The 24,604-nt window shown below is 37.5% G+C and overlaps 1 protein-coding gene across 13 annotated transcripts in view; it reads left to right on the forward strand.

Moving 5' to 3' along the window:
- Positions 1-1,445: 1,445 nt before the first annotated feature.
- MBNL1 (muscleblind like splicing regulator 1) overlaps positions 1,446-24,604 on the forward strand; it is a 201,750-nt gene continuing 178,591 nt past the window's right edge. For 7 of the 13 annotated variants that reach the window (XM_024768994.1, XM_024768996.1, XM_024768997.1 and 4 more), the window contains exon 1: positions 1,451-1,583. The gene's annotated coding sequence lies outside the window, so the exon portion shown is untranslated. Of the gene's footprint in view, positions 1,584-24,604 lie in introns of all 13 variants that reach the window. The other 6 variants (XM_024768991.1, XM_024768995.1, XM_024768998.1 and 3 more) reach the window with 4 other exon arrangements.

The following is a 24,604-nucleotide window of genomic DNA, read 5'->3' on the forward strand; positions in this document are numbered from 1 at the left end:
ATACACATCCACCACCTGGTAAAAGGGACACAAATACTGAGCTAGCACATTAAAATCATCCACAGATATTGAACACTGTGCTTCCAAGAGTGAACCTGGGTCTCTGGGGAGCAGATGGGCTTAATGTTTTATAATAATACTCATATACAGTAATATTCAACATTTCTCAAAAAACACATAGAATCTAAGCAATGTTAATCACATCAATAATAACTTTTTCTTCAAAAGTTTTTCTACAATTATCTCACTAGAGAATTCAAATCAGATTTTATATTGGTGATGCTATGGAGGGGTTTTTGGTTGGTTGGTTTGGTTTTATGGTTTTTGTGTGGGAGTGGAGGCAGCTTTCTTAGTATTGTTTATTCATTTATTTTTACTGCAAATTCACATTAAGTATGACTTTAGGTGAAATGGAAAATGTTTCCATTTTTTAATCATCCCCTAATTACTTTTTATTGCCTCTTTGAAAATATAGTTAACTAAAAAGCAGAGTGTTACCCTGAGAGCATGGTAGTTTCTAAAGTCCAGAAAGTAATTCTTGCAATCTGTGGAAGTTTACATAATTACTTAATTATTCTTGCAATCCACCCCCTTCCTCTTCCCCAACGACCAAGGGAGTTTGGGAGAGACCGCCACATACAAATTGCAGCTACCCATTTGCTTCTATTATCCAGTAACCTGGGAGAAGTATATACATGAGTATTTCTTTTTATTTGAAGTTGGCAATAGTATTTGTGTTGCTCAACTGTTTTTATGTCCTTTTCAAACATTGTCCCTACTGTCCTATAGATATTTTTAATTAATGCCCCATCTTGTTAGAAACTTAACCAGTTAAATGTTCAACATTGCAGAATCTGCACCTGTTTTTTATTCTTGTGGCTGAAGTTGAGAGAGACCATAGCTCATGAATAAGCAACAGTTTCAGTTTTGCAATGCTTTATCTATATGTAACAGGCAACTATTCATGGGAAAGGAAGTTTAAGACTTGTAGGTAAAAAACCACTACTCAGATTCCAGGAAAATGCCCGTTTATTGAAGTTTTTTTTTCTTTTTCTTTTTACAAAGTATCTGTAGTCAGATTAAGATTTAGGTCATACTCTAAAGACTTTACATTAATTAGCCTTATAAAAGCAAGTTTATTCCTCATGTATCAGCTTGATAATTTTCTTCCACACAGAGCAGTATTTTCTGTTCCTCTATGATTATCATTTAGTCACACAGGAAATGTTTCCTCATGTAAATGAGCATTACTTAAGTATAGATTTCAATAACTTTTCTAAAATTTGCTTACACATATAAATATGTGTATACATTAATTATGTATGTATACACATAAATTATAGCCTGTTACCATGATTTCAAGTGTAAGCTTTGTGAATAATTTTCCGTTCTCCACAGAATTTATAAAGCATAATGACTCTGGTGTTTCACAACTTCCTCTTTTGGTAGACTATCCTTTTGCAGAGGGAAAAGAAATGTGTCTAGAGAAGAGAGCGGAGCAGAGAACAGAGCTCTTTGAGGTGTCGATAGTTTAACTCAACTATTTAAGCAGCTCAACAAGCAACTGTAAATAAGACATAGAGGTAAGAAGAAAGTGTTACTTGTTATTTTTCATTTTATTTGGATTGCTACTTATAGAATAACAGTTCTATAACAGTGGGTTAATAACGGTAGGTTAGATAAAACCGATACCTCTCTCAAGTAAGTAGTCAATATTTCAAATGAAAAAGTTTAGTAAATTTATGTTTCAACTTCATACAGCATTTAAAAAGCTGGAAATTTTAAAAGTTCTTATCGATCGCTGAATTATTTTAACTACAAAGTAAAACATTCTCTTTTTTTCATAATTTTGTACACAGTTTAGTGCTAAAAGAACTTTTATATTAATAATAAATTTTGAGAACTTTTTTCTTCCCCAGCTCTAGCAAATTCCTAACATTTGTAAATTCTCCTACATATATTGCCTTGTTAATTTTGCATATTATTAGTTGAACGTTTTACAGGGAAAAGATATTCTTGCATTTGTTTACCCACTGTGAAAATATATTGTATTAATTAAAATGTGACATTTCAGTGTTATTTTTCATATCATCACATTGCAGCGATACGTAAATACTTTAGGAGCAGTTTGTAGTGTAGATGATATGATTTAAAAATTTAAATAAGTAAATCTAATTTTAGAAATTCATGTTTGTCTTAATAAGATTAATTACAGTTTAATGCCTAGCAATGGAACAAGAACTAAAACAAGGTAAGACCATTTGCATTCATAACTGGAGGTCAAACTAAGCTGAAACTGATCTCATTAAGAAATTCTAAAGTAATCTAAATCCAGCAGAATTTTTTTTCTTATTGTTCTAATCTAGAGTAATGTTTACACATATTAACATTAATTTATTGTATTAATACAATTGTATTCACTATATAGCAATTGTATTTAGTATAATTTAATACAATTATATTCATTATATAGCAATTTTTAAATCCTCCTTTTAAAAACAATTGGTTTCTATGTACTTTGGCAAAACATTACAATTTATTTTAATACATCTTTAAAAAGAAAAATGCAGTTATATACACATACATATAAATAATATATATAGTCAAATAATAATTTGAATGCTTACTTAACTTGGTTTGCTTTTTAATTAGAATACTCACATGGCTTCCAAAAGAGAAAGTCTACATTGTTCCATCAATTAATGGATTTAATTTTTACTGTTTTGGTAAACAGTACTGTCATACTGGTTCTACTACATTACCTGGAAAAAAGCTTTTTTTTTTTTAAACTATTTTCATGCAATGTGCTGTAACAAGAGTTGCTGTCTTTTGATTATAGGGAGAAGAAAAACAGACTGTTAAAAACAGACTGTTCGTGTTATAAATTCAGAAAGTATAAAGTTTGACATCCTTAACTAGATCAACATTTTAGTATTGAGAAATCCATTAAAATTTTGCATCTTCATCTTTATGTATCATGCACTAGTTAAACACTACTTCCATCAGGACTTCGTTATGTTATTTGCAACAATACCGTTTTTAATGCCCATCTCTTTTAAAAAATGATGGAAGTATTTTTAAATGTCCAGAATTTTAAGTATGAGGTATTTTGACATCATGAGCTATTAAGTGCTGTGGGTGTGCTATACATAGTGTGGTATTACGCTGAATAACTGATAACAACCAAGAGAACACATAACCCAAGGAAATTACAATCTAAATTGATCACCGCTGCAAATTCAGAACCACAAATGAAGGCTAAAGAAGTAGAGAAAATGCTATCTTGCTAGCAAGACAGATGTGTTGATGTTGTTGAGAATTACTAAAGTCTCTGAATGAACAGTCTAGTCCTAGACTATGCAAAATAAGCTTAGAACTTTTTCTGCCTTTGAGAAAATTATATCTACAGAAAAAAATTAGCGCCTATATGGCTGTGTTTGCATAAATCATATAGGTTGTTGAAGGGGATATTCTTGGCGTTATTAGGAAAACAGCTGGATGCATTGCATAGGCTTTTTATTTCACATACTGTTATTACAACAAACATTTAGACCCTGCTCACACATCCAAAATTTTTAAGTGACGTTAGATATAATATTGTAAATAATTCATTTCTGGAAAACACAAATTTTGACTTTTGCACTATAGACACGTATTTTACTATGTTTCGTTAGGATTACATTCATGTGACCCACTATCTAAGACATAAATTTTCATTGAATCTAATAAAAGTTAAAACTGGATGACCGCTGTATGGTATTGTGAAATTTTATACCTGTCTTAATAAGACACAGTTGACTGTGTGACCTGTGGGTGATCTTGCTGGAGATCCGTTAGACTATCGAGATCCAGGGTTGATCCAGCTAATCTCACAGCTCCCTGGCTGTCTCCTCTTTCGCAGTATGAACTTCCCAAAACTGCCCACCTGTAGAAGAGAATGCTGCTAACAGAGGGCTCTATCCCACCCGAATATATCATCTTTCAAATAATAATTTTACTTTGAAACAACGTTATTTGTTTTTGACATAAATAACTGGATTTGCAAAAGAACTTTTGAAACACTGAAACATTTCTTTGTTTGTTTTGCTTTCCCTCCTTTTGGCTATTTCCCCATTTGCTAAAAAACAGCAAAGACAAGAAAGTTTGTTGCCTGAAAGAAAGATTATGGCTTAAGCACAGACTAAGAAGGACGCAATGTTTTAAATTCAGAAACAAAAATACTCTAAATCTAGGTAACATGGGTCTTTCAGCATTTTAAAAGCAAATTTGTGTCCACCTACATCTGTTGATCTTCTATTTATTTTTAATGTATGTGACTTCCAAAGAAGTGCCACATGTAGCCTATTCATATTTATTTTATTAATAAAAATATGTGCTAAATAAGTCGGAAAGTTCTTGTTTTCCCAAAAATATGCACTGTGGAACTATGGGTTGTCTGTGAGATAGAATATGAATCTCATTTCCATATAAGAAATAATTTCCGTAAATATAAAGAATAAAGGCAAGTCCTTGTATACTTCTGAGTATTCCCATTTAAAACAATATGTTAAGTGCAGTCTAATTTACACATCTGCACTGTAGAAAATAAATACACTGCTAATTTATTGTAAATCAACTATACGCCAATAAAAATTTTTTTAAACTGCTAATTTTAAAAATATTTAAAATGCAAATAATTTGTTTTTTGAGCATTATTGTTATATTTCCAGCACTTACCTGACATCATTGATATTTTTTATTATTTTACATGAACTAAAATCAGGCAGTTAGATTTGATGTTTTCCAAATTGCTTTTAGCTTTATGTTTTCATTATTCCATGCGTGTACAAGAAATAAGTTTTAATTTTTCAGTATTATTGAGGAAAATGCTAAAGAAAATTTATTATTCTATTTTACAGATATTTCATCATAAGCCTTTAGTTTTTTATATATGTAGTCATTATCACATTCTCAAAATTCTTCTTATTGATGTAAATAGTAATATGATCTGCAAAAACATCACAAGTTCTGATTCTGAAAATAAACTTAGTAGAATTTTTCTTTAAGTATAACTTAGTTCAATTTATTTTTCCTTTTTATAAGAAAAACTATAAGGAGATGCATTTATTCTTTTCCTGTGTTGGTGAACAGATCTGAATTAGAGGAAAGGCAAAAACATTCTCTGTGCAATTAGGCGGCTTTCTGAGTAAAATAAAATCAGATAGCTGATGGCAATGGACTTTTTAAAATGCTCACTAGAAATGCTTGTTATACTTCATTTACTTAAAAGTTTTTTTTATTTAGAAATAATTTCAAGCTCAAAAAAGTTGTAAAAATAAAAATGGTATAATGAACTCCCATATACTCTTACCCAGGTTTGCTTAATCTTAATATTTTACCCCATTTGCTTTATAATTTGCTCTCATTCTTTCTTTCTATCTTTCTACCTCCATTTTTTTTTTTTCTGAACCACTTGAGGGCACATTACAAACAACATGACCCTTTACTTCAGTGTGTAATTACTGAAAATAGAAGTCTCTTATTTAACAGTTACATATAATTATCTACTTCATAAATTTACATGGATACAATACTTTAATCTCATATTTGTTCATATTACGATTTTGCTATTTATCTAACAACACCCTTTATAATATTTCCCCTTCCAGTAAAGGACTCAGTCTAGAGTCATGAATCACATTTAGTTGTAATGTCTCTTTAGCCTTCCTTAATCTGGAATATTTCCACACTATTTCTTTGTCTTTTATGGAATTGAAAATTTTAAAGAATACAGTTTATCCACCTACTCTTTTTTCTATTCTTTTTAACATCAAGTTCCTCATTTTGTATTTGACATTTTTTCATGGTTAGATTGTGGTTATGCATTTTCTGCTAGAATACTGCACGTATAGGTGATGTCGTTCCTCTCATGCTATCACACCTAGAGGCACGTGATGCTCACCTGTCCCACACTGGGAGTGTTAATTTTGGCCACCTGGTCAAGGTATTGCTTAATTTCTCCATTTTATTAGGAAGGCTCCTAGTGAAAAAATTTCCAGTTGGGCTTTGCATTAACTGGTGTTCTCATCTGATGCAACCTGTACTGTAATGGTTACCAAATGATGATTTTCCAACTCCAGCACTCCCTGCACATTTTCATCAGTCTTGCGCATTCTAAGCAAAAGAACTCTCTTCTCTCCCATTTATTTAATTATTAATTTATGTATCTATCTGTTACTGGTGTGAACTCATGAATTTCTGTCTTTTCAATGGTTATAATTCATTACTGCTTTAATTATTTTGGTGCTCAAACGGTCCCTGTTTAGCCAATGGAGCCCTCTCTTTCTGACTTCTGATGCCTCTGTGGCACCTCCCCATCATGTTAGTGAGTACTTCCTGGCAGAAGAAGATGTTGTAGGCTGGTCTGGTACCCATCCTGTTTCACCCCTGGAATCATTCATTTCTCATCTCCTTTAGTGGGGAATGGTGTTAGAGGCTCAGATCTGGATGCTTAGCATATCCACTGCCACTGAATATTTTTGCCTCTTGACTCTTTCAGGAGAAATATGTTAATGCACATACATATGTAGAGACATAAACACAAAAATATGCATTCACAAATGCTTATGCATAAAAACTTTTGTATACACACACCCGTCTTTTGGACATCATGAGTTCATCTGATAGCTCCAATTCCAATCTCTCCCTGTAGGGTTCTTTCTTGCCCTTCCCTATTCCATATTTGTGTGCTCCTCCTTCCACAGTGTGAGCCCTGGATCCTAACATCAACATGCTTATTCGTGCACTCAACCCTATGATACAGCTCTAAAATAATTTCTAAATTGCTTTACCAAAACCACTACTACAATAAACAAACCTACTGAAAAAGAGGGCAGAGTTTGTGTGCACTTCTCTCCCCCACACACATACCCCACCAAATAATGTATTTGTAAATTACTGGATGGATAAATTTTCCTTCCTTCCTTCCTCTTTCCCTCCATCCCTCACTCTCTCTTCTTTTCCTTTTCAGTCAGGGTTATAATATTCATTTAAAATACAATTAGATTCATTTGTTTCAGTTTGTTTCCAGTTTTAAGTTTTCTTCCTTTGCATTCTTTTTGCTTTTATTTTATTTTTTGAATCGATTTAATCTTTTATTTTTTTTTAAGCCATGGAGATGAATTGCTACTTGCCTGGGGACATTTCTATTAAACAAGCTTGATACAACCTAATTCAAATGTTATGATACAATTCAGAAATACCTATTCGAGTTGCTGGTTGAACTTTTATCTTTATATTTCAATTCTGTGCAGTCTACGTTTAGTCTAAAGTCAGTTATTCTCTTGCGTATTGCAAAAAGTGACCATTTCAGATGAGAAAGTAGATATCTGTAGTACTTGGCCAACCTTATGAGTTTATCATTCCAGAGATTTTTTTAAAGTTAATTGTATATATATCACCACATTTACAAAAAATAATTAGAAAAGAAAGTAAGATAAGAAGTAACCATGAATTTGTGTAGTCCATAAACATCGGAAAAAATTCTCACCCTTCTATATAAGTGATTCTAGAATGTTCCTGCCCCCAGCCCTTCCCCATATTCTACTCCAGTGCTTATAGCTATGAATACATTCTAATATTTGTGGCAGCTAGAGCAAGTGGGTCTATGTCAAAAGATTCATGTTCAAATTCAATTCTGTCACTTACTGACTTTGGATCTTAGATAAGTTACTTGTCTTCCCTCTCCAGATATCTAGTCACATACCTTTAAATTTTAAAAAATCCATACCTCCTTAACTTTCTGCCAACTTCTGGATTCATACCTCAAAGTGATTATTAGACTTCTTCACTCAGGTATTAACAGATATGTCAAAGTCAACAGGTCCAAAAAAAAAAAAAAAATCTCCTTATTGCCTACCCTTCTCTGCTCCATCCCCAATCTTTGGTCAGTAAATGGCACCATCTTATACTCAGTTATCTAGGTCAAAAGCATCATTAATTTCTTTCTTTGCCTCACCTACATCCTACTTATCAGCAAGTCTGTTAATATATTTTTCTAAAATATACGCCAGCACTGATCAGGCTTACCCCTTCTGCCATCTTGAGCACCATGTGAGACACTGTCATCTCTGTTGAAGGCATCTCTGTTCTTGTTCTAGCCTCCTAAGAAATTTATCTTTTTCCACTCATGCATCCTTGCCAGCATGACTCTTTAAAACATAAATCATATCATATAACTTGCTGCTCAAAATTCTTCAATGGCTTCCTATTTTAATTGGGATAAAATTCAAATTTTTCCTGATAGTTTATATGTCCTGTCCTCCACCTACATCTCCTCCTTCGTATCCTACTTCTCATCCCTTCACTCACTATGCTCTGACTCCACTCTTCATTTTGCTCCTAGGGTATCTTAACCTCATTTCTGACTCAGGGACTTTGCACATGCTCTTCCTTCTTTTTTCATGGCATGCTCTTCCCACACGTATTATTGTGACACAATCATTCTGTATTCAGACCTCTGCTCAAATGTTTGTTCCTCCAAAGGGTTGTCTTCCATAACCAACCGAAGATTTTATTGTAGTGTCCCTATCCCAGTCACTCTCTATCCTTTTCCCCATTTAAATTTTCTAGATAGCACTTAATACTAAATAAAATTTTCATCTTTATGTATTTATTCAATTATTTATTGTCTGTTCCTCCCACTAGAACGTAAGTTCCATGAGGGTAGGGATTTGGTCTGTTTTGTTCATGATATATCCTCAGTATCTAGAACACTGCATGGAGTATAGTAGGTACACAAATAAATCATTAAGCAAAAGGCTTTGATGTTTCTAAGCCTCATGTACAGGCATAATAAAAATAACAGCTGGGCTTCCCTGGTGGCGCAGTGGTTGAGAGTCCGCCTGCCGATGCAGGGGACACGGGTTCGTGCCCCGGTCCGGGAAGATCCCACATGCCGCGGAGCGGCTGGGCCCGTGAGCCATGGCCGCTGGGCCTGCGCGTCTGGAGCCTGTGCTCCGCAGCGGGAGAGGCCACAACAGTGAGAGGCCCGCGTATCACAAAAAAAATAAAAAATAAATAACAGCTATCTCCCAAGGTTGTCTGGAAGAAGCCAAGGTTATGTTAGTGCTCTAAACTGCCATGCAATTGTCAGGTGGGGATACTTCTGTTACCATTGAGTGAAAGGAACTGAAACAAAAAAGTAGTCCCTGGAGACAACAAATGGACCAAGAAGTTCTCTTTTTTGTGTGTGTTGGCTTTTTTCCACTGAGCTAAAAAGAGATGAGTTCACAGTGGCTGCCGCTACCCTCTTAGAATCCAGAGGGGCAGTTGCTGTGCATTGCTGCCCCGTGGCTTCTACACTTTTTCTACCCATGCCTTCACCACCAAGAAAAACATGCGCCCGTTCTTCTTGGCCGGTTAGGGTTCATTGCTTTCTTCAAGCCAGATGGAAGAGCAATCTCCTTCCAGAATACTTTCTTGATGAACCATCTGTCTGTGCCGTCCTCATGGCTGTGCATGCAGTTCACATATTGTTTTGTAATTATTTCCTGGTTCTATTTTTGGTCTTGAAGTGGATTATAAAGCTACTCTAGGAAAACTTTTTTTTTTTTTGCCTGTGCAAAATGTCAAGTTTAAGGTTATAAACATAAAACTTGATTCTTGAGATTATTAGGCCCCAAATAACAGTGGTGGTGATGATGCTAATAGTAGCTTTATTACACGTTTAGCACCAGTTTTTAGTAACATTGTATGTCACTTTTCAGTACTATTTTTTAGTACCATTTAAAAATATTATTGTATTTCAGGTGCTTCCCATGAGTAATTTAATACCCTCACCAACACTGTGAAATTAGTACTGTTATTCCCATTTTACAGATTTAAGAGAAAAAAGAGAGAGCGCTTCAGAGAGAGGTAGCTTGATAATGGTCACAAAACTGATCGTGGTGTGTCTTTTCTCTAAGCTGGGTCTTTATCATGGTATTATACTGCCTCTACTACTTATTTCCTGAGAAGCAAGGTAGGCAGAGCTGTGGCTTAGATACTGTTAGAAATTTATAGACTACGTGGTATAATCCCTGCCTCAGAAATCTTACAATCTAGTAGATGAAATATTAAAAGAAGTGGATTTTGAGACCCAGTATGAAAAATATATAAGATGTATTATGTGCCTTTTGAGACGTCAAAATAATTGAAAGCTATACTTCTGGGTATAGTGATGGCACAGGCTTCCTGAAGGAATCAGCTTTAAAGTTGAACCATCAACATTTAATCGGTAGAAAAGGGATAATAAATTTTTAGGAAAATTTCAGAAAAGAACTAAAAAAATGTTAATATTACATGAATTTAATATTGGGTAACTTTTTTTCTATTTTACGGTCCTCCCACACGAGGTATTTGGTGACCCTGACTTTGTGGTTCTTCTCAGGAAGTGGGTTATGTGAAGAGAAGATTTTTAATTCTTGTGAGAAGACTCTGTTTTCATTTTGAAGTGTGTTTATTCATGTATTCCTACATCAAGCATCACGCATTGAGCACTGTTCTAGATGCTGGGGGAACAGTGATGGACAGGACCAAGATTCTACACTCCACATTCTACCCTTCAGTCTAGTGGGGAGAGACAATGAGTAAACCAATAGACGAGTAAATTTTTTAAAAGGGAATTTCAGATGAGGGTAGCATCACGAAGAAAATTAAGCAAAGTAGAAGGACAGAGAGACAGCTGGCCTCCCGAGGTGGCCTCTCTGAACGTGTAATATTTAAGCCAAGACCTGAATGATGAGAAGGCTGAGAGAACCATGGACTCTGGGAAGAGTGGCCCGGGAAGAGTAACGGGCAAGGGCAAGTGCAGAGGCAGGAATGAGTCTGGCATATCTGCATATCTGAGAAGCAGAAAGAGTCCAGTCCTCGGAGGGAAGTGGAAGATGAAGCTAAGGAGAACTGAGGTGGACAAAGGGCCAGGGAACCTACGTTGTAGGCCAAGGAAAGGAGTTGTACAGTGTGAGCAAATATTTGCAAGGACATGCACACGTGTGTATTGGGTAGAGGAGTACATGAATGATCCATTCATTATCTATGTTTAACACAGGCCAGGAAAGGCTGTTGTTTGAAGAGAAGCAGGAATTACTACATAGGTCAAAAGCTTTCTTAGGAGATAAATTATTATATTTAGATAAATTTCAGATAAGCTAAGTTTACCTTCAGAGGTTAACTACATTTTCTTGCCTTTTCATTTCCATAATAGGTGTGAGTTTGATAAAAGTGAAAAGGTCTCAAATATCATTTAAATTTGTCAACTTAAGATTTTTCAGCAAGATTGCCGTGGACTAACTGACCCCAATCGTGGTCATTGAAGATAGGTTCACTGATGTCTGGTAATGGGGTCATTAGGCACCTTCGTTTCTGCATGGATCTAAAGCAGAAAAGACTAGAGAAAAGGCTGTTTTCCAGTGCCTGGAGACAACAGATGTTCCTTTGTTTATTCTTCCTAAATCACAGTGCCAGTGATGATAGGGACCCTTGCAATATCAACCTGTTCCTCTTCTGAGTAGTAGTAACTTACTTTGCATTTTCCATGGTAATTATAAATTTCCTCTGATTTATTTTTATTATCCCAAGAGCTCTAAATGACCCAATTACTACCACTTAAATCCTAGAGTTAGTTGGACACAACTTTTTGAGGGAGGTGGGAGGTGGAGTATGATTTGGGAAGGGAATATAAGCTAGCTTACTGAAAAGGACATATTCTTTTTTTTTTTTTTAATGGAGTAAACAAACTCAATATTTAAGAACGATTGGCCTCCCCCTATACTTAAGAAATGAATTACAACTAGTATGGCTGCTTCTCTGTCTGGTTTGGGTTAAGAGCTGACAAAGAAAAAAATCTACTTCTGACCTTGAACTGAGTATATCCTAGAAGGATGGCAATGGGCGGGGTGGAGAGGAACACAATCATAATTTCCCCAAGGCAGGCAGACATGATACTATAGGAGTCAGAAGCTAACTTTTGAGTACTCCTGACAATGCCCAAATAGAAAACCATTATGCTACCAGTTTCGGGAAGTGTGGAGGGGTGCAAATGACTTATGTGTTATTTAAGCAGTGCATTCCATCCTATAACGTAAATATGTGGGTGTGATGACTGACCATGTTATTGGATTAATGCAAAGTGTGAGATGGTGTGTGGTTCCCAAGTGCATGAGGGAATAAATGCATGAATCTCTGCAGTGTGTGAATATTAGAGACCAGTCCTGAAACATGAAGCCACTCTCTGACCCGCCACTTACCATAGCTGGGCAGTTTAACCAAGAAGCAAAGCTACTGAAACTATGGAGTTGCAGGTTTTCTGCAATAAGAATAGTACATATTTGCTGACGTGAACAAGATTCAGGAGGGAAGCACAGAAAGAACACGTGGGCTTGGGGTGTGACTCTATTTAGTTAACTTGGGGCGGTTAGTTGTCCAGAATTGGATGCTAAGAATGCTTTCTCCAGGCCAAGCAGACTCTCCTCCTGCCTTATTTGGCTTTGTTCTTCTGACGGTGACCCATCATGTTGGAAAAGAATCTCTTTCAAAAGTGTAAATGTTCCTCTTTCTGCGGGTGATGTCATCATTCCTGTGGTCCAAGCCTTTGTTACTAAATAGTACTTAGCAACACATAATCATTATTTTCTCCTCGTAGAGTTCTGAGCATGTTCGTTCAGATGAAGTTGAGAGATATATTTTTTTCAGGGAGGTAGGAGTAAAATCTGAAAAGGGGGAAGCTATGTCTGAAAGGATCTCTTGACTAGAGTTACTTAAAAGAAGCAAGTAGACAACGAAATTTTTATCCTGTGGCAACAGCTTCGACTGGGTTAAAAAAAAATCATAATTTCACGCACGGTTCCAAAGGAAGTGGTTTCCATGCAACTGTGCATATAAACTGTTCTTTAAAGTGGTAGATGTCTTTTTTTTTTTTTAATTTAAACTCTATTTTTTTTTTTTTTTTTTTGGCTGGGTTGGAGAGTTGCAGCACGCGAGCTCAGTAGTTGTGGCTCACGGGCTCTAGAGTGCAGGCTCAGTAGTTGTGGCACACGGGCTTAGCTGTTCCGTGGCAGATGGGATCTTCCCGGACCAGTGTTCGAACCCTTGTCCCCTGCAATGGCAGGTGGATTCTTAACCACTGCGCCACGAGGGAAGTCCCTAAAGTGGTAGATGCCTTTTGCTTGGCTTGGCTTGTCCTTCTTATGATTTCCCTTGTAAAGTGGGTTGGGAAAGTTTGACAAATGAAAGCTGTTCACTGGCCCATTAAGAGAGATGTTTCTCAAGTGCCTGTTTATCATTCCAGGGAACATCTGGGATTCCCTTTTTAATTACATCCTACCTGTCTATTCAAAAAACTGTAAGAGGAGCTGTCTTTTCATTTTGTGAAAAATAGCTGTAAAAAGTTGTAATGTGATTTTAATCACCATATTTTGAAAAGACTTGAAGTTTAAACTGAGCTTGTTCTTCAGATATTCTAGATTTTTAAATTCGTAATTACTATCCACTTAAAGTAATAACAATAGCTATAACTTATCAAATGCCTCACTCATGTTAGGTTAATCCTCGTGAAGCCATTCATCAGCACAAGTTTATGAGGTAGACATTTTAAGTTCACAGGAAACTGAGACTTGGAGAGACTGTCCAGAATCTCATGTCTAGTAGACTCCAAAGACTCTTTTATCTCACAGGAGCCAAGGTCATGGGCAGAGCAGCAGCTTTTGAAAAATTACCCCCCGTTGTTTAACCTGATTCTTCTAAAGAGTGTGGTGCAAACACAGGTCATTGCACGAGGCTGGGGAGACGGATATGCCTTGTTTCAAGAGCATGCAACAACACAGGCAGAGGGGCAAGGTGGCGGCACCCGTGACTGTTGCCAGTGGAAACTGGCCCATGTGTCATATTTGGCATGTGTATACCTGTTGCCAATAACCCCAAAGTAGACAGTGTGTTCCCTTTAGTCACCCAGTAAGTTAGTCATAAATGAAATGGACTTACTTCAGTAGTCTTCTTCCATCATGGTAAGGAAGATAAACAAATGTGTGCCAAGTATCATCCATGTACTCTGTTTTCCTAATAATTTGGCTGCCTCACATAAATTGGAAATTTGGTGACAAGTATGCCCTTTTCTACAAGCTTAAGTCTAATCTGAGTTAACTTCCCAGGGACCATGTAGAGTTTTCAGTATTTAGGGACCTGATGAAGTGTTTACAGCTTCTTCCAAGAAAGACCTACCAGTATATTGTAAGAATAAACAGACTTCAAAGTCATCACAAGGAGAAAAACTGTTCTGGCTAAGTCTGTAATTTAGAGTATCTTTAGAGAAGAAAGACTTTATGAAAAGAGAGGCTCTGAGTGGCCAGCCTCTTTTATACAGTTACTTTTTTCTTTATTTAATTGTAAAGACTAAATGACAGGTAGGAAAGTGCTTTTTTTTGCAGAAACGTGGGCGTCTTGAAGCTGTGGAAGGAAGTTACATTGTGCATGGGAGTAAGCATGTGGGTAGGAGTTGTACACCACCACTCTATTGCTAGTCTAGAATAGTCATGCATAAACATCTTTACGGTGGCACCTGAACAGAATTAATAAACTCCTATCAAAGGCACTTGATACATTGTTTAAAATAAGCACATATTACCTTTTATATCCAGGAATAGTAAAAAAAATTTTTACATCAGAAACAAGGATAAAAAAGTCCTGTAACTTTGACAAAAACAAAGATAATACAAGTGGATTTTCATATATTAATTCAAAAGCTGACATACTATACTCTCCAAAAGTGTGAGAGAGAAGCTGGCTTTGTCTGTAGATGTCATAGCCTTAAAAGATTAAACCCAGGAAATGAGTGAAAGTAAACACCAAAGAACACAGCAAGAGCAGAGTAGTAATGATCAATCACAGATTTCTTTAAACCTTGCCCTCGGGGGCTGTGTGGTGGACACCTTTCATCTCAACAGAAATAAAGTCACTGTTTCACACAACAGTAATAGAATTCTGTCTTACAAATGAGGAGGAATTCAAGCAGTGTAGATGTGTAGTTTAAGTACTGTGATGGCTCTCACAGAGCTATAATTTCAGATGTTTGAATTCAGTGAAATAAAGGGGAGATCATAAAAATAATAATTGTCTTTTGAGTTTAGATTCACCCATTCACATGTTTTTCCTTCCCTTTCACTACACTTTGCAAATTTGTATTGTTTACTTAATTGATTATAATTACTTATTATTTCATATCTATTGCCCCTGTGGGACTGTGTGTTTCAAGAGGCTTGGGGTCCAGTGTTACACACCCTGTAGCCTCAGATTCCAGGAAAGGCCAGAATTATGCCAGGTGCTCAGTGACTATTTGTGGACCAGATAGGAAAGTTGACAGCAAAACGACTTAGAGGGAAAATGCAGCAGTTACCAATGAGCTGGTGGCCTACGGCCAGAAAAGTTTGAAAGGGAGAAGAATGTTCAACATTGTCTAGAAATATATAAATGACTGAGAAGGCTAGATGGGATCAGGTCCTGTCAGCAGTTACTCATTGCTAAGCCGGTGACAGAAATACAGGCATTTGAGTCCAGCCAGGTGTGGCCAGGAGAGCCACATTCTGGCCGACGGCACATTCACAAAGACAGCAAATTAAGACTTGTAACATTACCCGCAAATGAGATTCAAATGAGAGATGTCCTATTAATTTATTTGTATTTATGATTTAACTATGTTCGTTTGTTGAGTGAATTTATAAAACATACTAAAATTTGCCAAAGACTTTTTATTTCTAAAAAAATCATATCTATACATATATATGTATATATTCATATAACATTTTCATATATATGTATGCATATACATATATGTATTTATTCTAGAATATATATTTTTTTCTTTAGTCTGATATAAATAAACCCCAAAGGAAGTGGCCCAGGATACTCAGAGGCCCTGATGTCATTCTCAACCGTGCTCATGATCACAATTTCTTAGAAAGAGGCAGGGTATAGAATTTTAAGCAAACAGCAACCTAAGCCTCATAGAACATGTAGGATTATCCTCTGTGTGGGCTTGATTGTTTCTCTAGCTTGTCTTTAAGCCCACAGGTCACTGATGCTTACGTGGTACAAAGTGAGACATATTTTGGTGGCCTAAGGAGCGTCACGTCCAACCAGGTGCATGACAGAGGTGCCGCAGCATCTAACCTCCCCACAACTAGCCTGCCTCCTGCGTTTCTACATGCATGTGGGCAAACCTAAACTCGATTTGAGGTAAAGTTTCCTGCAGAGAACACTGTTTCTATTGTGCCAAACTTGCCAAGGGGAGGGAACAGAGCAGGTCCATACATTGCCACTGATTCTGAGGGATTTTATTTCATAAACTCTAGCTCAGCAGTAGGAAACCTTGGCTGTACAGCGGGATCATCTGAGAAACTTAAAAAAAATATCGGTGGGGACTTCCCTGGTGGTGCAGTGGTTAAGAATCCACCTGCCAATGCAGGGGGCACAGGTTCGCGCTCTGGTCCGGGAAGATCCCACATGCCACAGAGCAGCTAAGCCCGTGCACCGCAACTACTGAGCCTGCGCTCTAGAGCCCGCGAGCCACAACTACTGAGCCCACGTGCCACAACTACTGAGCCCACGTGCCACAACTACTGAAGCCCGCACACCCAGAGCCCGTGCTCCACAAGAGAAGCCGCTGCAATGAGAAGCCCGCGCACCACAACGAAGAGTTAGCCCCCACTCACCGCAACTAGAGAGAGCCCACACACATCAAAGAAGACCCAACGCAGCCAAAAATAAATAAAAACCTTGAGGATATTAAAAAAAAAATTGGTGCTTGGGTGCCACTCCCAGAAATTCTGATTTAATTGCAGCCCAGAGATAGACGGTTGCACTCTATAGATCCAAAATGTAGCCAAAGTCAAGAACCACTGCCCTAGTTTCAGTCTCCTCATTTCTAGGAGGGCCTCATAAATGCTATCTCACACGTCTCTTGTGAGGGTTCAAAGAGATAATGTGTGTAATAGGAATCCATAATATTGCTGAATTCACCAGTTTCCCTTCTTCCTTAATTTCAGGAGGGGAAATAGAAAGTGAAGGACGTGGGGTTGGGGGAGTCTGGGAAAGTGAGGAGGAGAGATCCATAGAGCCCTCTAACTTCTGCCTATTAGCAGTTCATTAGGGTTAACAAGCTATCCTTTTGTCAGAGCAAACACTTTTGAAGGATTAAGCCTCATTCTCGCCTTAGTGTGAATGACTTTAATCAGATAATCTCCTATCACCTAGTTGGGGATTTACTATTGAAGGTCTGGGGGAAACAAGGAGAGAGAGAGAGTTGCAAGGGCTGCAAGGGCGGCCTGGAGTTTTTTGAGGGCAGGGTGAGGAAGCCTGCCTGTCTGCAGCCACAGCGTCTGGGAACTAGACTTGACACTCAGTAGGCTTTACATAATGGCAGCATGAAAAATAAGAAATACTTCCCCTCACGTTGCTAGGGCAATGATTTGTTAAAGCGTTCCTACTGTCAGGTCGCTTGTCTGTCTAATGGCTCTTCCTGACTTTTCGGTGTCTTTCTTTCTGCCGTCAAGCACTTAACGTGTGCCAGGTAATTATACCATTTGCCAGCTGGTTGGGAGTCTATGAGGAGCAAGGCCTTGCGCAGCCCTATCCTCTTTGCCATCTGCTTGGCACATGGGTTTAATTGAATTATTTCACTTGCTACACTCTTTTCCAAACGTGCAGGGTTTTTTCCCTATGTCTGTCCCCCTCTACTAGATTAGACTGTGAGCACCTCGAAGAGATCTTAATTTCCGTGTCCCCAGTGCCGTTTAACTCTTGATACGTAGTGCTCAATAAATATCTGTTAAATGAATCAAGGAGCAGCCGGGAGCCCCTGATGCCTACATTAAGACATTAGAATTAATTTATGACTGTACTGCTTAGTTCCCACACTACTGGACAAGGCAAAGAGGGAAGAAGAGAAAAAAGATGTATATATGAAGCTCCCACCATTTATTCATGTGACAAAAATTGTTCTTATTCAGAAGTCCCTTTAGGACAGCACTCCCCAACCTTTTTGGCACCAGGGACTGATCTTGTGGAAGATAGTTTTTCCACAGGCTGGGGAGGGGTGGAGGGGCGATGGTTTTTCAGAATGATTCAAGAGCATTACATTTATTCTGCCCTTTATTTCTATTATTATTACATTTTAATAATATATATTATACAATTACCATTACATTGTAATATATAATGAAATATATAATGAAATAATTATACAACTCACCATAATGCAGAATCAGTGGGGGCCCTGAGCTTCTTTTTACTTGCTACTCACTGATAGGGTTTTGATATGAGTCTGTAAGCAACTGATTTATTATGGTGTCTGTGCAGTCAAACCTCTCTGCTAATGATAATCTGTATTTGCAGCCACTCCCCAGCGCTAGCATCACCGCCTCAGCTCCACCTCAGATCGTCAGGCATTAGATTCTCCTAAGGAGCGCGCAACCTAGACCCCTCGCATGCGCAGTTCACAGTAGGGTTTACACTCCTATGAGAATCTAACGCCCCACCGATCTGACAGGAGGCGGAGCTCAGGCGGTAATACGAGCGATGGGGAGCGGCTGTAAATACAGAAGAAGCTTCGCTCGCTCGCCTGCCGCTCACCTCCTGCTGTGCGGCCAGGTTCCTAACAGGCCATGGACAGGTGCTGGTCCGTGGCCCAGGGGTTGGGGACCCCTGCTTTAGGACATCACTTGAAACATGGCCTGAAGGTAATTTTGGAAACAGAAGGGGAAGCAGGAATAAGAGATGCCGACAAAACATCCAGAGAGAGAAAACCCACACAAAGGAATGAGAAGAAAGAAGGATGTGGACTATCACAGAAGCCAAAAGAAAGGAACTTCAGAAATAAATGAGTAAATAGATACAGTGGACGTTTAGGAAAAGAAAAATCAACCTTGCTATTGGCAATTTCAGGTTTTTTTGGTTTTTTTTAAATTTTGCATTTAGGAAGAAATAAGGCAATGGCCACATTTTCCAGATGCTTTTATTCTACATAGAACAGAGTTAACATGTAGAAATGTTTGGATTACAGTCCATAAGATAGTTACACTATAACATTTATACTGTTAGATCTAATAGATACTGTTTTTAAAAGATTACAAGGAGACTCCCTGCTAAACCACAGCACACCATTTTATGAGATGGTAGAAAATATTTCACAATATTACATGTAATTATATATTGTAAGGTAACATAATATAGGTAATATATCCATTTTGACCTTCTGGTATCTGTTTCATAATTATTTTTGTAACATTTTTACTTATTAAAAGACCATTAGTGTACATTTTCTTTTCCTTAATGACAGTCTGTATTAGAAGACTGTGTGTATATCCTAGATAAGAATGTCTAGAAATGTATTACACATTAGACACATGACTTCAGGATCTGGGACGTAGGCTCAGAAATGCTGCACTGTGGGGCAGGAGGCTTGACCCCTTATTAACTGTGAGGTTTTGGTCAGGGGTCAATTCTCCAGTCTCTGTTACTTTATGTGACAAATGAGGATTATTAATGCATATGAATGACATGGAGATATTATTTGCTTTATAAAGTTCTATTATGAGGTGAAGTGGGGAAAAAAACAGCACAAAATTGCACATGTAGTACAATAACGATTGTGTAAAAAAATGTGTTGAGGAAAACCTGGAAAGAAGTAAACTAATATTATCAGTGTCTATTTCTGGGAACTGGAATCACTGCTGAATTTTATGAAAATGTTCTGTCTTCAGAAATTTTGAGTTTTCTATCCTGTGTTGACTTGAGGGAAGAAATAAATCTCTCTTTCTCACGCACACACATACACACACACACACACACACACACACACACACATTTCACTTCTCTCAAGGCCTGGAGCTGGTCATCTTATGGATTCTCTTCAGCTCTGAGATGGAAGATTCTAATGTTTACTGTATCTCACTGCTATAGGCAACTAAATCACTCTCTTCTCTCAGGTCTTCAGCCATTTGCTGCCTTCGCTGTCCTGGCCAGAGCCCACTCTTCTGGTTTGCTCTCCTTCTCAGCGGCGGTGTATTGCCTGCCTTCCGTTCTGCGATTAGCCTATCAGGCTCCCACAGTCAAGTATAATCTAGTTATCTCCGTGAAAAGCAAATCTGGATCCTGTGCCAATTATACAGGTCCCCCCAACTTCAATATAACCAAACATGTCAATGGTTCCCACTGAGCAAAATTATCATGATTGGAGCTTTGCATTTTGAGTGTGATTAATTTTAGTAAGATTCATCGAATCTCTCACTGGACTGTAAACTCCTTGAGGTTAGGTTTCCCATTAGTTTTTTATCAGTCATGGGATTTCCAGCCCTAGCATGAGCTCAGGATTCAAGGTTCTAGACCTACAGTTCCCACTGCTTTGAATGATTTTTCCCCAGTTCTCACTTCTTTGAGGACTCTGCCTACTTCTGACCATCTCAATCCTTGACCAACTATCCTGTTTAACAAACACAGCCTCCCCTCCTTTTCCCCTCAACCTGCTTTCTTTTACTTCATAGTACTTACCTCCATCTGAAATTGCCTCAGATGTTTATCTTTTTCTACATATTTATTCTCTACTTGTTTAGTGCCTGTCTCCCTCTAAGAGACTGTAAACTCCTTGAAGGAAGTGATTGGGATGTGTCGTTCATTTCTGTAACCATACTGCCTAGAACAGGACTTAACACAGTGGATACTCCATGAACATTTGTGAAACAGAGGCATTGTGTGAATGTGTTTTCTGTAAGGAAAGAAGGAAGGAAGGATGGAAAAATGGAAAGGAGAAAAAAAGAAAAAACAAGGAAGAAATAGAGCAGGAAAGAATTATATTCCTAGAAATCTAATGTGGCTCTTCTTCATATTAAACTTGGGGAGCACTTATGCCTATATTCTTGTTGCCCTAGTGTCTTTAAGAAAAATGATGAAAATAAATGGCCTGAATCAGAAGACACTGATGCTAGCTCTTCTCTGTCATGGTTCCAATTTACTTATACAGTATTTTCTGGTCTAACAAGGGAACAGGGCCAGATGGGCTCTAATGTTCCATTCTCTACTAAAATTCTGTGGTTCTAAACCTTTAATTCTGAAACGTATTTGCTTTCTATTTCCCTATTTCTAGATACTAAAATGATTATAGTGAAGATTTAGATTCAACTTTTAGGTAAAATAGGTTAATTGAAAAATGCATGATAAAATTAATATTTTAACTCAGTTTTAATCTTTATAAACATTTTAAGACAAATATATTGGTTTTATATATTTTTACATTTATGTGTTTTGTACATTAAGTGGTATATATATTATATATGCAATATGTTCTATTATATAACATACTATATATACACACAATAGAATATATATTATTTATATTTAAATAATAGGCATAATTTTAAAAACTTACTTGATATGTGAAATATATAAAGGTCCTAAACTAAATTTAGATAAACTAAATTCATACAATTCTATCAAGTATAGTTGTTCAGATATCTGAACAAGTTTGAATCCAGGCTACAGAAGAATGCTTCCACCCCCTTCCCTGCTGTGAAACTGAATGGAGATACATTTAATGCATGTACTTAAAATAGATTCACCATACGAAAGTGTTTCCAATTCTTCACTGCCTTCCAGCAGCTTCTTCTCTTAACCATCTATATTTAAACATGGGTCAAAAATCATGGGGCCTGAATTTGGGTCCCAGTTTTGACACTATCTTGTAATGGATTCTTTTTACTCTGGTATAATAACAGGATTCCTAGATCTGTGATTCAAGACCTTTTCATATTTCGAGGTTTAAGAAGCATACCTTGGGATATTTTCATTTAGATGGTTTGTTGGGGGAGAGGCAGAAAAGGCAAATATTTGGACAGCAGTGAGAGCTTACTGAGCTATAAATGTGGTGTGTAAGGAATAAAGACACAGACCTACTAGAGAATGGACTTGAGGATATGGGGAGGGGGAAGGGTAAACAGTGACAAAGCGAGAGAGAGGCAGGGATATATATACACTATCAAACGTAAGGTAGATAGCTAGTGGGAAGCAGCCGCATAGCACAGGGATATCAGCTCGGTGCTTTGTGACCGCCTGGAGGGGTGGGATAGGGAGGGTGGGAGGGAGGGTGACGCAAGAGGGAAGAGATATGGGAACATATGTATATGTATAACTGATTCACTTTGTTATAAAGCGGAAGCTAACACACCATTGTAAAGCAATTATACTCCAATAAAGATGTAAAAAAAGAAATGTGGTGTGTAGGACAAGAAAGATACAGTTCTCACACACATACACACACACACACACACAAGCTTACACAGTGCCGTAAAGACTCTCATTTGAATGAAAAAGATAAATGCTACCATTTCCTTTATCTGTGTTATTGTAAACCAGGTAGCTGATGTTATCTCTGAAAACCATATTCCTTAACTGTATTTCTATTGGGATTCATTGGTATAATTAAGACTTGAATGGTCTGAAATATTTCAGGAAACTGCAGTGAATATTCTTTCCTTTATCTGAAAATGTAGTTTTATTTCATCTGAAATTGTTTTCTATAATTTCCCTCTCCACCCAAAAACGACATTCTTTTTATACTTATAGATATACTTACTCATGAGCCTATGAACTGTAACTACACTTCATAGAAGAGAAACCATAATGCTATCCTAGCACTGAGGGAATATGATTGGTATTATAAATGGGAACTATTTACTTTTTATTACTATAATGATTTTTTAATAATTTCCACAATTTGAAATGTGGTTAGAATGCCACTGGTAGTTGAAAGCTGGCAACATGATTTAATATTTTTAACATATGATCTGGTGTTTGCTGCACTGCTTCAAAATGTTAAATGTCATTATTCATGTTATAGTATTATCAATGATAATAAATTAAGCTAAACCAGTGGCAGTGAAGTTTTATATCATCATTTATTTTGACTCACTTTGGAGTCCTAGGTTGACCATTGTTTTGTATGAGTTTTCTTATGTGAAATAACATTTTTTCCTCTCTTCTTTGTCATTTACTAGGATGTTTATTCTACTGTTTCTAACATTCAAGGGTCTTTCTTGTATTTCTTTGTATTCTGTTCAGTGGAGCAGAAAATTTGTCTCGGCTTCAATTTTTCTTTTGTTCCCAGAACGTCTCCCCTCCTCCAGTGCTGAAGTGGAAAAATAATTTCCACTCTTGCACCACACAGGTTCAAAGTCTTGTTTTTCACCATGTTGCTCCCAACAGCGAATTTTCTAACCCACATGAAAGAAGAACACCAAAGCTCTAACCTGGAAGTCTGCAAGGGTCTGAGAACAATTGAAAATAAGTTCCTACAACCAGGATTAGCCCTCAGCGGTTCACTGGACATTCTGAGGAGAGGCACATGGAAGCCAGTGAGGGCACCCACCTGCTGGCACAGGCATAGGTGGCCCAGCTCAGAAGTCAAGGTCTATTGTCAAGGAGAATGGAGGCAAACAGGAGAAATTAAAAAGCAAGTAGCAAACAATCCAGTAGGCTTAGCCAGGGACTTGGGAGTCTCCTCCCTTCCTCATTCCCTGCATGAGTCATTTTTCCAGTCTGTCCACACCCATTCACCCTTCTTCCATCGGCCTCCACCCTACACTCCCATTCACCCTCCAAGCTGTTGCTACAGGATCTTTCTGAAATGCAAGTCCAAATTTCACCTATCTCCTTGCTGTGTAAACTCATCTAGATCATCACAGTTTTCAGAGTAAAGTTGAGACCCTTGGATTAGCACAGACCTACTTTTAGCTCATTTGCTGCCACTCTCCTATAAGTATCCGGCTTGCACTTCTAACAGAAAGACTGGCAGGTCCACTGTATTTGCCAGGCTCTTTTCTCCAGTGGACCTGGACTCAATTCCCTTTATCTTGCTAATTGCTACACACCTTTCAAGGGACCTGTTAAAGTCACTCTTCCAGGAAGCTTTCTTGACTCTACTCAGGCCCATCTTGGGCTAGCCTTCATCATTTTAGCATTTATCCTTCAGGCGGAATTAATTGGTTTATTTTTCTCTTCAGTAGCCTCTTCCTTAGTAGAGGTATTATCCTTGAGGGTAGGAACTCTGTGTCATCCATTCTTGAATCTCTGGCATAGCAGGCACTTGATGTAGTTGTTGAAATGAATGCTGAATTAGAAGAAAAGAAGTCCTTATAGCTTGGGGTAGCTACCAACTGGCAGATAGAGAATGCCCATCCCTGTTCTCTGAGAAAGTGTCGGTTTCCTTTTAAATTTGCTTCCACTGTGTGCGCACTTGGGTACTTTTCAATGATTAGCACTGAGAAGTGGCACCATCTAATTAATTTATTTGTTCTGGAAGGGAGCAGTACACAATATTAACTCAGTGTTTTGTGGATCTAGCCAAGGGTCGAGATCACAAGTCTGTTATTAATGCCTCTAGAAGTATTTTTGTATTTTAGCACCTTTCATGATGTTTTTCCTTCTCCTCCTGAAGCTGTCCCCACCCTCTCTAACACAGCCTAACAAGCTTGTAGGAAGTACATCGCACAGTAGCTAGCATTTGGTCCTAAATTGTGTCCAAAACATGGAAAAAAATGTTTTTAAT

This window comes from Neophocaena asiaeorientalis, unplaced genomic scaffold (genome assembly GCF_003031525.2).
Source record: "Neophocaena asiaeorientalis asiaeorientalis breed wild unplaced genomic scaffold, Neophocaena_asiaeorientalis_V1.1 scaffold118, whole genome shotgun sequence".
Lineage (NCBI taxonomy): Eukaryota > Metazoa > Chordata > Mammalia > Artiodactyla > Phocoenidae > Neophocaena > Neophocaena asiaeorientalis.